This window comes from Rhinatrema bivittatum, chromosome 4, assembly GCF_901001135.1.
Source record: "Rhinatrema bivittatum chromosome 4, aRhiBiv1.1, whole genome shotgun sequence".
In the NCBI taxonomy this organism is placed as follows: Eukaryota; Metazoa; Chordata; class Amphibia; order Gymnophiona; family Rhinatrematidae; genus Rhinatrema; species Rhinatrema bivittatum.
The window spans coordinates 51,672,937-51,685,221 of NC_042618.1; the positions used below are offsets into that span (position 1 = coordinate 51,672,937).

At 45.4% G+C, this 12,285-nt stretch overlaps 1 protein-coding gene across 2 annotated transcripts in view; it reads right to left on the reverse strand.

Annotated features, from left to right (window-relative positions):
* ZBTB1 (zinc finger and BTB domain containing 1) overlaps positions 1-6,214 on the reverse strand; it is a 43,447-nt gene extending 37,233 nt beyond the window's left edge. Inside the window, exon 1 of one of the 2 annotated variants that reach the window (XM_029598108.1) lies at positions 5,929-6,214. The gene's annotated coding sequence lies outside the window, so the exon portion shown is untranslated. Of the gene's footprint in view, positions 1-5,264; positions 5,452-5,928 lie in introns of those variants that run through there. The other variant, XM_029598109.1, reaches the window with a different exon arrangement.
* Between the last annotated feature and the right edge of the window lie 6,071 nt (positions 6,215-12,285).

The following is a 12,285-nucleotide window of genomic DNA, read 5'->3' on the forward strand; positions in this document are numbered from 1 at the left end:
ATGGGAGTGCTTTTAAGGTTAAGAGGGCACTTTGTTTTAATTAAGGGGAGTGCTTGGGGAAGGGAGTGGATTACAATGCAGTTTGCCTAATTTTATTTTTTTCAACTTCTAGGGTGCCATAGCCACCTCGAAAAGTGGCAGGTTTGGGTACGGGGGGGGGGGGGGGGGGGTCTCTAGAACCCCAGGGTGATTTTTGATCTGTTACAAGTGTCTTGATCCTTTAATTTTCCAATGAGACCATCAAGGACCCGCGTTAGCGTCTCAATGCTCCCTCGAGAAAATAACTACACCTCCCTCAAACACACTTTTTTCTAAGTCAGCTGTGTTATTTTCCAAACCTAGTCTTGCCTATGCATAATCTTCTTTGCATATATTAGGCAATCTTAAGCATGCAAATGCATGCAAAGCAGCTTAACTGCATGGAGGAGGAAATCTTCTGGTATATCGCTGCCACATGGTACTATCGTGTGATAAAAAGCTTTTAATGTGCATTGCATGCTGTTTAATTCACAATATCGCAGCTTAGTAAATCTCCCTACCTGAGGCAATGGGAGAGTTAAGTGATTTGTCCAAAGTCATAAGATGTGGGATTTGAACCCTGGTTTGCAACCAGCTGCTCTAAGCACTAGGCTACGCCTCTCTTCAATGTACTTTTTGTAGTTTTGCTTAATTTTTTTTGAGGTGGAGCAACCAGATCAGCTCACAATATTCATGGGGCAGTCACTCCAAGAGAATCGTTAGAAAAATTAAGATAGTCTCTGTTTTATTCTGCATTTTTTTCTGAATAATTCCCAACCTTTAGTTCCTTTTTTGATTGCTGCTGCACACTGAGCTGAGCATTTCAACATATTTGTCCAAAAGGACTCCAAGATATTTTTCCTGGGTTGTGATCCCTAATACACAACTCAGCATCGTGTACATACCTTTAGCATTTTTCCCCTATGTGCATCACTACTGACAATATTCAGTGAACATCGGATTTACTTTTTCTGCATCTTTTTGAAATACATTGCAGATTTTTGTGGTCTAAATCCGGGGAAAATCCTCCCCCACAAAACTGTTCCATTTCTGAAGCTTGGTGTATAACTCAGATTAAATGGAATTCGGATAAAAAGATGTAGTCAGATATTTTTGTTTTAAACTGAAATATAACCAGCACTCAAATGGCATTTGGGCATGCAAAATGTTGGCTACTGGGGTTACCAAGCTGATTCCCTATTTTAAAGTAACATCCCACGTTAACTGGGATTTTTTTTCAGTTAGTAAAATTTATGCAGGTACACATATGTGATAATAGTATGCTGCATACCCACAAAAAAAAAAAAAAAAGACTGCTGTACAAAACAAGATTCTTCTCTTGCTTTTAGCTATGGTCGTCTGACTTACAAAAACTGCTCTCGGATAACAGCTGCAGCCCAGGGGGTCTTCAGTCAGGAAGCTGCTACATAACAGTTTCTCTTTGGTTACCAGCATTATTGCTCCTTTCATTGTGACATCAAGCCCATAATCATAAGGAAAATAAATTTAATACTCATGTGATACTTATTTGGTACTTTTGAGGCCATAAAGTGCCATATTTTGGGGTCCTGCGCCTCTCTAGCCAATGTTTTAGGGTGGCTAAGTTGAAATGCAATGACTTTCGGAATAGGTTTTTCTCTTTAGGCTGGAATTATCAATGCAGTAAGCAGGTAGGCACTTTAACGCACTTTGTTTTACTTTTGCAACAAAAAAAAAAAAAACCCGGCAAAGAAGCACAATCTGAAATGCATATCTGAGGGAGTTACAGAATTCTGTTATGTCTTTTAAATGGACTTTTAGGAGCTCCTTTTCCAAGGGGTTTTGTTCAGTTTCATTTCAAAGTCAGACATCTTTGGAAAATAGGGCTTTTTGCAAGTCCTTTAGTGATCCTTCTTTACTCTGGATTACTCACTCAGTCATAACAGTGGCACCAATCGCTGGTCTAAAAGCATGTTTGCCAGGGTTTGGAATTGAATTGCCAGATCTTTTTCGTGCGTAATCAGTGGTATACTTCAAAACCTTGCAGACACACAGGTTGGATCTATTTTGATGTCCTGCACCAGAGCCGTTTGTACCTTCCAATTCTTGTTTCCGCCAGTGGCCAGGTCTGAGTCATTAGGAAGTACCCAGCAGATCCCAAAGAGCAGATCCAATTCCTTCATCATTGCTCCCAGGAATAAGCAGTGGCTTTTCCCAAGTCCACCTGGCTAATAATTGTTTGTGGACTTTTCCTACAGGAACTTGTTTGTCCAAACCCCCTTTAAACCCTGATATGCTAGATGCCTTAACTACATCTTCCGGCTTAAATTGTGCGTTGACTGAAAAACATACACTTGTCAGAGAAACAAAAAAGCAATTTCACAAAAGAAAACAAAACTCTCTTCCAAGAAGCAATGCGTCCTAATCACAAGAAATTTCAAATCTGAGGCCCTATGCATAGAGCATTTTTCCCCACAGACACAATGGGAAAAAACCTTTTATACAGTGATCTGGTCACTGGTAAGGCGATGGTTCTTACTATAGTAATGTACAGGAAGGCGGGTGAAACATGTCAAATGCTATCACCTCTAACAGAAGGCATGGGGATTTCTACTTACCCATAACCAATTAGCTTTCATGATTTTCATGCAACTGCAACATCACTCTCCGCTTTCACAGTGGGGGGGGGGGGAAGTCAGGGCCCTGACTTTTACAGGGCAGGGTATTGATACACAGACATTAGGGAAAAAGTGCAGAATTACTTCTATGGCTGAAAGCAAGGCACGTTCAAGCAGTATTGTCTTATTTTATCAAGAAGGCTGCTCACCCTGTAAAACTGTTGATAGCAGTACTTTTGTTAAAGGTTTGACAGAGCTTGGTTTTGATTGTTAATATACCTTTAACATAAGGCTTTTGATTGGTCCCTTGTTTCTCTCACCCCATTGGCTGCCCTAAACCCGTGTTCCTTTTGGTGCCTTTTCTGTCCTTTTCTGTATGCTTTGATGTTTGCTGAAACCTTTTAAATAAATTTATTTGATGTACCCTGCAGTAGGTTTGATTACATACTTATATTTTATATACTGTATTTCTAATTTCTTTGATGCCTCCCTTTGTCCACTGTTTTGAATCTTATTATTATTTAATATGTTTGTTTTTGTCAGAGTTGCCCCCAAGACAGCTTTGGTGCGAAACATGACTTGTGTTAGGGTTGGGTGTTTATCCCGCTTACTTCACCCGGCAACTACTGTACATCAGATTCCTATTTTGAAAATTGAAGATGTTATTTTGCCTTGAATAAAGAAATTATTAATTTGCATTAGCCATCTGCTGGACCTTACATCTGACTTGTTTCACCCTCCCTTCCTGTACATTTATATGTTGTGGGTATGCTGTTTGCTCCTGTTCCTTTGCTGTCTTATTATAGTAAGCCACAGCATATCACTAACAGGTCTGTGATCTTCCTTTTTCTGTGCTCTTCATTTTGATGTTTCAAATCATCAGCTGAGTGCTTAAGTATAGGTGCTAGGAAAATGCATTTCTGCACCATCACAGAAACCTAATTTACATCCTACAGCCAGCACTGGATTCTCTCTGACACCAGAACATATGCACCAAATTCACAAAATGGTTTAGAAAACACTGCATCCAATATTTCAAATGTATACGCAACAAGTAGTAACATGCATTAATTATCAATTCAAAATTTTACTTTTTATGTTCTTACTTTGGAAAATGTAAAGCCATTCCCCCTATAATTCCCACTGACTCTTGGGAGTAGCTGTCTTTGAAGAGTTCCACACAGCCCTAATCCTGTTTGGTTTATGCTTGCCATGGTGCTTTAAATGCTAACAAGTGTGCGCACGGTGTAAGTAAATGTGATACTGTTCCAAACATGGGCGCTCTCAGAAATGTGGGAGAATTGCAAAGGGCATGTTTACACACTTACAGGTATAACAGCTTAAAAGTAAAATCTGCAATTAATAGAGGGTGGGCGTTTACCATAACTGGGTGAATCAGAACATTACACAATATGCATTTTTATTTTAAGGGGAATAATTCCCTTGCCTTTACCAGGTTGCCGAAGTAGTTCTATCCATACTCTACTGTGAGCGAGTTGTTTCAGAGCCTTACGCTTCCTGATTTGACATAGGTATGGAATAATTTCTAAAATACAATTATAGTTTACACAGCAGGGGTTGCAAGCTGTCAAATTCAAGAGCTGTAATTTTGTAAATTGTTTAGGGAATTGAAAGTATTTGTGTACTGAGATTAAAACTCCAGTAGTAGACATATTTTGAGGAATTTGGGATTTTTTGGCATAGTTTTTTCATCTCCCTCTACATGTTTTTGGAGCAAAAGAGCTGCTACATCTAATATTAGGGTTACTCATTTTCAAAATATCTCCTTCCTTGAGTTCACGCCTCAGGTGTTTATGTTACATATATAATTTGGGGGGGCAGGATGACTCAAGGAATTGTCACAACATTACGCCTTTTGCCTTTAGGTCACCAGTTCAAATCCAGTTCAGGTCGGTAACAAGCTTTAAAACAGTAACCTATATGAAATGCGTTGGTGGTCTCAGTCCAGTTTCAGAGGCTATAGCAGAAATGCTCACACCACAACCCCTTTCAGATTCCTACAAATCTGTGAATTCTGCTGCACCCCTGGTTACTGATTTGTGAGAAGGAGAGAATTGAAAGGTTATGCCTCCACTCTTGGGCCTCAATTCTGCCAAATGTGATAGTGTGATATCTATGTCAGCTCAAACGTTTTTTTCCACCATGCAAATAAAAAAATAAGAATATTCAGTCATTGACACAGAACTGAAGTCTTAATATGCCATGAAAGATCAGTGATTAGGGTCTGCCACCACACACATCACCTCAAGCACTGGAAATTTATGAGGGGTGTTGGAATTTCCCTTAACACAAAAAAGTATCACTATGAAGCCTGAATACGGGGGTCGGACATGCAGGGTGAGAAGTGGGCGTGGCTAAGCCAGAACAACTTTCAGAAACTTCAAACACCAATATCTACTCAGAAAATAAAGATACATCATAATGAGAATGGAATCTAGCTGATTGTATTTAAATTAGCGTCCAAATGAATGATCATAAAAAATGCTAATCCTGATATTTTATAACCTTCCGGACTACCTAAGGATTCAGTTTTCATCTAAATGTTAACTCGCATGCAACTCTATATGTTTGGCAATATATGTGCAGCGTTACATGGCTGTCTCAGCTAAAAATCTGAAGGTCAATTACCGTTCCCCTCTGCATTCTGGAAATTAAAAAAGATCAGCCACTATAAAAAGATACGGTCACAACTTGATAAATCCAATCTACATTCCGTGTTTGCTGTTGTAGATACAGTAGGGAAAAAAAAACCCCAATGCAGTTGTAATAAATAAAAGAGAAGGGGATTTGTAAGTCGACCGCTTTCTGTGCCCCCCCCCAACTCGCAGCCTCCGAAGTCACGTCTCCGGCTGCAGCCAATGGGCGGGCGGCAGCGAGCTGAACTGTGCGGGCTCAAGCGCTGTCAATCAAAGCCAGCCGTAAAAAAAAAAAAAAAACAACTACTGCCAGAACTCCACTTCACCCCGAAAACCTTTCCACGGTGCCAGCACTTTATAACCCCGTTCCTTTCCCCGAACGGTAGATAATGCGTGGCCAAAAGAGCGTGCCACGTCGGGCTGCGCGAGGACAGGTCTCCGAGCGAGGAGTGAGAGCAGCAGCAGCGCGCGCCGCCCTGTCCTCCGCCTCACGCACCCTCTCCCCCGCCCCGCGCCTCTTCCCGCACTACAGCGAAGCCATTTTCACAAAGAGAAAAAAAAAAAAAAACCCAAGAGAAAAAGTTCTCTAAAAAAGAGAGAATACGAATACAAATACAAGTAAATCAAGCGGCCAGGCAGCGCTCGCAGTTACTTACCCGCCAGAAAAGGGGGCAACGCCGCAGCTAGAGGGAGGCAATATGGACCGCGTTGCAGGGGGGGGAGGGGGGAGGTGGGAGAGAAGTTGCAGCGCCGAACCGCCGCCGGAGCCTCTGCCTGTGACTGCAACAAAGCACTTCCGCAGAGCCGCGCCTCGAGCAGCAACTGTAACCGCACTGATCCGGCCACTTACGCTCCGGCGACTCCCTGCCCAGCCACGCCGGCGCCCTTCTCCCGCACAGCGCAGCCTGCCAACCGGGCACCGAGCACAAGGGCCAGGAGCTGCCCACGCCTGCAACGCAACGCAAAAAAAAAAAAAAAAAACAACTAACACTACAACCCACCGCGCGTCCAGTGCCCGGGGCAGATTGCCTGCCATAGAGTATGCCAATCATCTGCTGGCTTTGATCACCCTGGGAAAGAAAGACCACAAAGTCCCATCTTTTTTTAGGAACTACCCTGTTTTTAGTTTTAAAATATCTCTCTCGCAATGTGTGTATGCATATATTAAATGTGCTCTATTTTAATTAGACGTGAACTAAATCAGGTCTGCTGTTTTAAAGCTTTAAAATCTGGGATTCTTTTTCCCTAGCCTGGAGTTTATAATATATGGACTTTACCATTTTTCTCCCCGATTACACGGCTCTTATCACAATATTACTATTACTTAGCATTTCTATGATGCTACTAGATGTACACAATGTTGTAATATGTTTGTAACCCCTGGGTAAGATAAAACCCCAAACACTGGACCCAAAACACAGTATCAAAGACTTGACCCTACTTGCAGCATTTCTTTTCTGGGTGGTCCAGTGCTTGGGGGGTGGTGGGGGGTGGGCAGAGAAAGCATGGCTCTTTTGCATGTGTCACCATTATATAGCTCCTTATGTCCCTTGGTATACAACACTGATAATCTCTCCAGCCTCTGACAATAAACACATTAGAAAGCCTAATAGTTTTCCAACATTTTTTATTGATAGTCGATCAAATGGTTGAAAAATGTTTACAGCTCTTTGATGTTAAATTAAATTGATGTACATTATTGAAAGAATGTAATAAATTTGGCACCTTACTCTTCCAGTGAAAATCATAATTTGATCAAGCCAGTTCCTTAATAATGTTATCTCCTTTTCACTTACTCAGACTGAAGAAAGAATAGTCCTTCTCAGTTCCGGTACAAGAGTATTTGGTACCCTAGGCAAACCTTCAGTCATGAGCCCCCCCGTCTCCCAACTTATTTCCAGCATAGCACTTCCTCCAAGTGGCAGCAGTAGCTCCAGCACAATATTCCTTTCTTTGGCAGTACTGGCTGTGGCATAGCACCCTTTTGGGCCTTGTGCTGGAAGGATTTTGCCACCCTCAAAATATTGGCGCCCTAGGTGACTGCCTAGTTTGCCTAATGGAAGCACCAGCCTTGGTCCTTCCAACTCCCAAGGTTTATCATATTCTTCCCATTGTGAAATGGTCAAAGTAGTAGTCCCAAAATGAAAAGTCCCTGCTTTTATACCTCTTCTGAATGTCTTCCTTTTCTAGATCTGTTGCGGGAGGGCTAGGGAGCAGTCCCGATTCCAGGGAGATGGTGTGCCCTTGGACCACGGCGCGACTGGAGAGAGCTCCGTAGAAGCGCCGAGGCAGACAAGACGTGTCCAAGCATGGGAGGACAGGCTGACCACCGGAGCCCTAACCTCTGCCGAACGAGCACGCACCGGTAGAGACCCAGCAACGCAATGTTAGTCTCTGGGGTAGCCCTCCGGCCACTCAATAGCCCTTTCGGACCTGCCGCATGGGAGCGGCAGATGCGACAGGACGGACAGAGGTCGAGGACAGACGATGGTACTGGAACTTGGAACAAGAATGGAACTCCGAGACTTGGACAAGGCTTGAACAAGACAAGGTAACTTGGAACTCAGACGAGACAAGGACACTTGGAACATGAAACTCAGATGAGACGAGGACACGTGGAACTTGGAACTCAGATGAGACGAGGACGCTTGGAACTTGGAACTCAGACAACATGAGGACACTTGGGACTTGGAACTTCTGACAAGACGAGGACGCTTGGGACGTTGCCATGCATCCCATCCAACCTCAGGCTAGAATCATGCCCCCTGAAATTCAGATCCCAACTAAAGACTTGGTTATTCAAACAAGCTTACCCTCCAAACAATTAAGAGCTCCCCTGCCCAATCGCACCCCATGCTCCACAGTCTTCACCCTATCCTTGTACATAGTTATGTTTCTTAATTTCAACTTAACTTAATTTAATTTAATCAATTGCATTTTCTAATTGTTTTAATTGCTTTTTTTGCATTGCATTTGTTTTTCCCATGTTGCCTTATGTGCCCGTTTTCCTTCCATACTTTCTATTGGTTCTATGTACCCCCTTCCCCCTTCCCTGTTCAATGTATTTTCCATTCTTTTGTTCTACTGTAAACCGATATGATGTTTCGACTAATATCGCTATAAAAAATTTCTTAAATAAATAAAGATGCTCAGACGTGGATGGAACTACAGGATGCTCAGACATGGACTCAGGGAAGTCAGACGAGGACAAAGGCTTGGGAAACTCGGACGAGGACTCAGGATACTCGGAGACTTAGACAAGCACTACCCCTCAGGGTGCCCTACACAGCCAACGAGGGTTGGTCACGGACCACGCGGAGAGCGGGACATGCGCAGGACTGAGACTCAGGATGAAGGAGGAATCCAAGCAGTGCTCAAGGAAGGATCCAACCGGAAGAGCACTCCAGCCACCGGAAACAGACACTGGATTGATACGGATTTACTCCCAGGAAGGTCAGCTGGAAACGAGGTCCGGGGCGAGGCAAAGCTGAACCCAGAGCTAGGAACTAGCAGTACTTCAGGATCGGAACTGGTCAAAGGACATCCGGATCAGGACTCGTAACTGGAACTCGAAACATCAGGATCAGGGCTTGGAACTTGGAACTCAGAACATCAAGTTCAGGACTCGGAAATGGAGCATCAGGACTGGAACGTAGGGCATCGGATACAACAGGATACCGGTACCTCTGGACACCAGGGCATCTGGACATCTAAGGCATCCGGACCTCAGGGACCTCTGGAGAGGAGGACCTCAGGGACGTCTGGAACATGAAGGACGAAGCAACAGGTACTTCTGGACCGGGGACATCAGGACAAAGAACATCCAGGGGCTGGACATCAGAAGACGAAGACATCAGAAGACAGGAACATCGGAACATCTGGAGACAGAAGGTCTGGACATCTGGAGACAAGGAGACGGGATCTGACGAGAGACCAGGACATGGAACGAAGATGAAGACGAAGGTACAGGAACCACAGATGAAGACAAAAAATACCAACGAAGAACAGAGTGCCTTGAAGCGAGGAAGGATCATGGAGGTCTCCTGGAATGAAGAGTTGGAACGGAGAATCCAGGAGCAATCCAACTGCATGACTGGCTCCTTGTGTGTGAAGGCGAAGACTGACTGAAGGAAGGCCCTCTTTATAGGGCTGAAGAGGATACACCTTGGAAACGTCATGAGGTGGAGCCTCAGGGCCCTGCCCAGCACGTGCCCTTTAAATGAAGAGAAGAGGCGCGGCCGCGCGCCTAGGAAGGGGCAGGACCTTGGAGAGCGGTGTCCATGCCGCAAAGGAGGAACAGGCCCTAACATGAGTGGCTCCCTGCTGCGAAGAAAGAAGATGATGGCAGCTCCCAGGCTGCATGAAGAGGAGCTCCGGGATGGCCTCCTGGCCGCGGAAGAGGACCTGGACGGCGACGGCCTCCAGGCCTCGTGGAAGGCCTGGTCAGTGGCGGCGTCCTGCCATAACAGCAGCGCTGAGCAGTGGTAGCCTCCAGGCCGCAAAGAGGATCCAGCGACGGTGGTCTCCAGGCCGCACAGGAGAGGCAAAGGTGGCGGCTCCAAGCTGCGGAGGAAATTAGGAGGAGTGGTGGCAGTGGCAATGGTGGTGGCCTCCAGGCCACGGGTAAGACAGAGCACACAACGGCGGCGCCCCCCCAGGCTGCTAAGATGGATGGGGGTGGCGCTCAGACCGCAGGAGAGGTGATGGCGGTATCGCGGTGGCTGGCCCCGGAGAGTTGAGAGGCTACTTGTGGGCCTATCCCACAAGCAGAATCATAACAGCATCTCCCTCTGGCAGTATCAAAGGTGCATGCTCCTCTAGGACACTTGAGTCAGTAGTGAAAATGTGTAGAGATGTAAAATACAATTTTTTAAATAAGTGATACCCCTGCCTGGAAAAGCTTTGATACACAATAAGCAAAATACACAATAAATAAGCAAAATGACACAGACAGCCAATGTGATTTGGCAAGTTCCAGGGACACAGATTCCCTGTAACTGCAGCTAACTATCAAGCCGATGTAATATAGTGCGTTCAGCCGATCGCATTGTTTAACATGGTTGGACATGCATTTTGGACGCGTATGCTATAAGGGGATTAGCGCATCCAAAAACGCACGTCCAACTCCCCGTGAAGGTAATAGCGCTCATCACATGCAAATGCATGTTAATGAGGCTATTAGCTATTCTCCCCCAATTCAAAAAAAAAATGTGTGCCCAATGCGAGGAGCAGGCGTTAATTCTTGAGGAGCCCAAAAAAATAACAGAAAAGCAGATAATACTGGTTTTCTGTTCCTTTTTTCAGTTCCTCCGACTTAATACTGTTGCGATATTAAATCGGAGGAACCGAAATAGAATTAAAAAAAAAAAGTGTGCCGGCAGTCAGGTTAGGAAAGGGATGCTTATAAAATTGAGCATCCACTTTCCTAACCGGCTGACAGCCACCTCTCCCGGGCGCCCGCTGCAGAGGAAGTGCTAGCGGCGCACAATTTCCCCAGAGCATCCTTTTTACGGTGACACCCAATTTAAATATTAAATCGGGCACCCAGGAGAGGTGGATCAGAGCACGTTAAGGGAGCGGGCGCTCAATCATGAGCACCCATTTAATGCTTGCCGATATTGCATCGGCCCGAATGCAAGCAGCAGCATTTTGAATTAACTAATGAAAGCAAATATATTTAGATGCTAACCCAATCAAAAGGGAATTACAAAAGTCAAGTCTAATAGTTATTAATGCATAAACTACTTTGATAAAATCCACTTTATGCAAGAAAGACCGAAAGTGTTTTAAGAGGCAGGTGTATAACATAGGACTTACAGACCTGCCTGATCTGTGGAACTATAGACAGAGAGCTATCAGTTAAGACCCTGAGATTATAAATGTGGTTTTGTACTAGTATGGCTACCAAGTTGAAAAGAGAAGCATGACTTAGATGCAGGGAGCCTCCTCTAGCCAGTCACATGACCTGAGTTTAACTTGAGAAAAATGAGCGCAGCCACTGACTAATGGTGAACAGACAACGTTAAATCACCCCGTCCGCCTTCTTATTAACGGAAGGGACTGTGAGGGGGTGTTCCCATATCCTCAGCAGCAGCTCCTTAAAGATCTTGTGCACCGGGACCACCACGATCTCCTTGGGAAGCTCCACGAACTGGAAGAACTCAAGCATTTTGCGCCTTGCATCCTCCTCCTTTGCTAACAACTGGAATGGGATGGCTTCCGCCATCACCCTCATAAACCCTATGAGACAGAGACTTCCTTCGCTCCTCTGGAGGAGAAGGGTCTGATGGGAGACCCTCGGAGCCCTCGGGGAAGGACTCTGAAACATCATTCCCCCAGGGGACATAGGGTTCCTCATCCTCACTGTAAGCAACGGGGGGTACGGGTCCCTAGGTGCTCAGCCTTCATCCAAAGGTGCAGGCACTAGTAAAACTAGAGGGGGAAGGCAGCAGGCCTCAGCATTTTTGCTGGTCTCGGTGGAGTTTCCTTGAAGGAGAAACCAGCAACAACCACTGTATCGGTAGGGGGAGGCCTCGGTCCCCCGCTGGGTACCAATGCTGTCCTGGGAACCGACACCAACTGGGATGGTAATGAACCGATGAGCACGATGAGTTATACAGAAGCGGTACAAGGACGGGTGGCACCAGGTTCAATGCAGTCGATGCCACAAGACCGAAGCCCTGCAGCATCCGTTCCATCGCCAATGACTCAGCACTCCAGCTCCTCAAACATTGCCGATGCCAACACCGACTGGGAGGAAGGAGGGTGTGGCCAGATCCTCTTTGAACCCATGACATGAATCGGTGACTGGCATCAGGACCAAAAGAGACCATCGTGGAACCCCGGCACCAATGGAGGACTCGCACTCCTCACAGCGGGGTCGCTTCAGGGGCATCGTGGCATAAGCCAGTGTGTTCCTGTGCCCGGCACTATATATCGATTGGGACTGGTGCCGATGCTTCTTTGGCTTCCCTCGATGCTCAGCCACAGCCTTCCCTGGTGCCGAGGCCAGT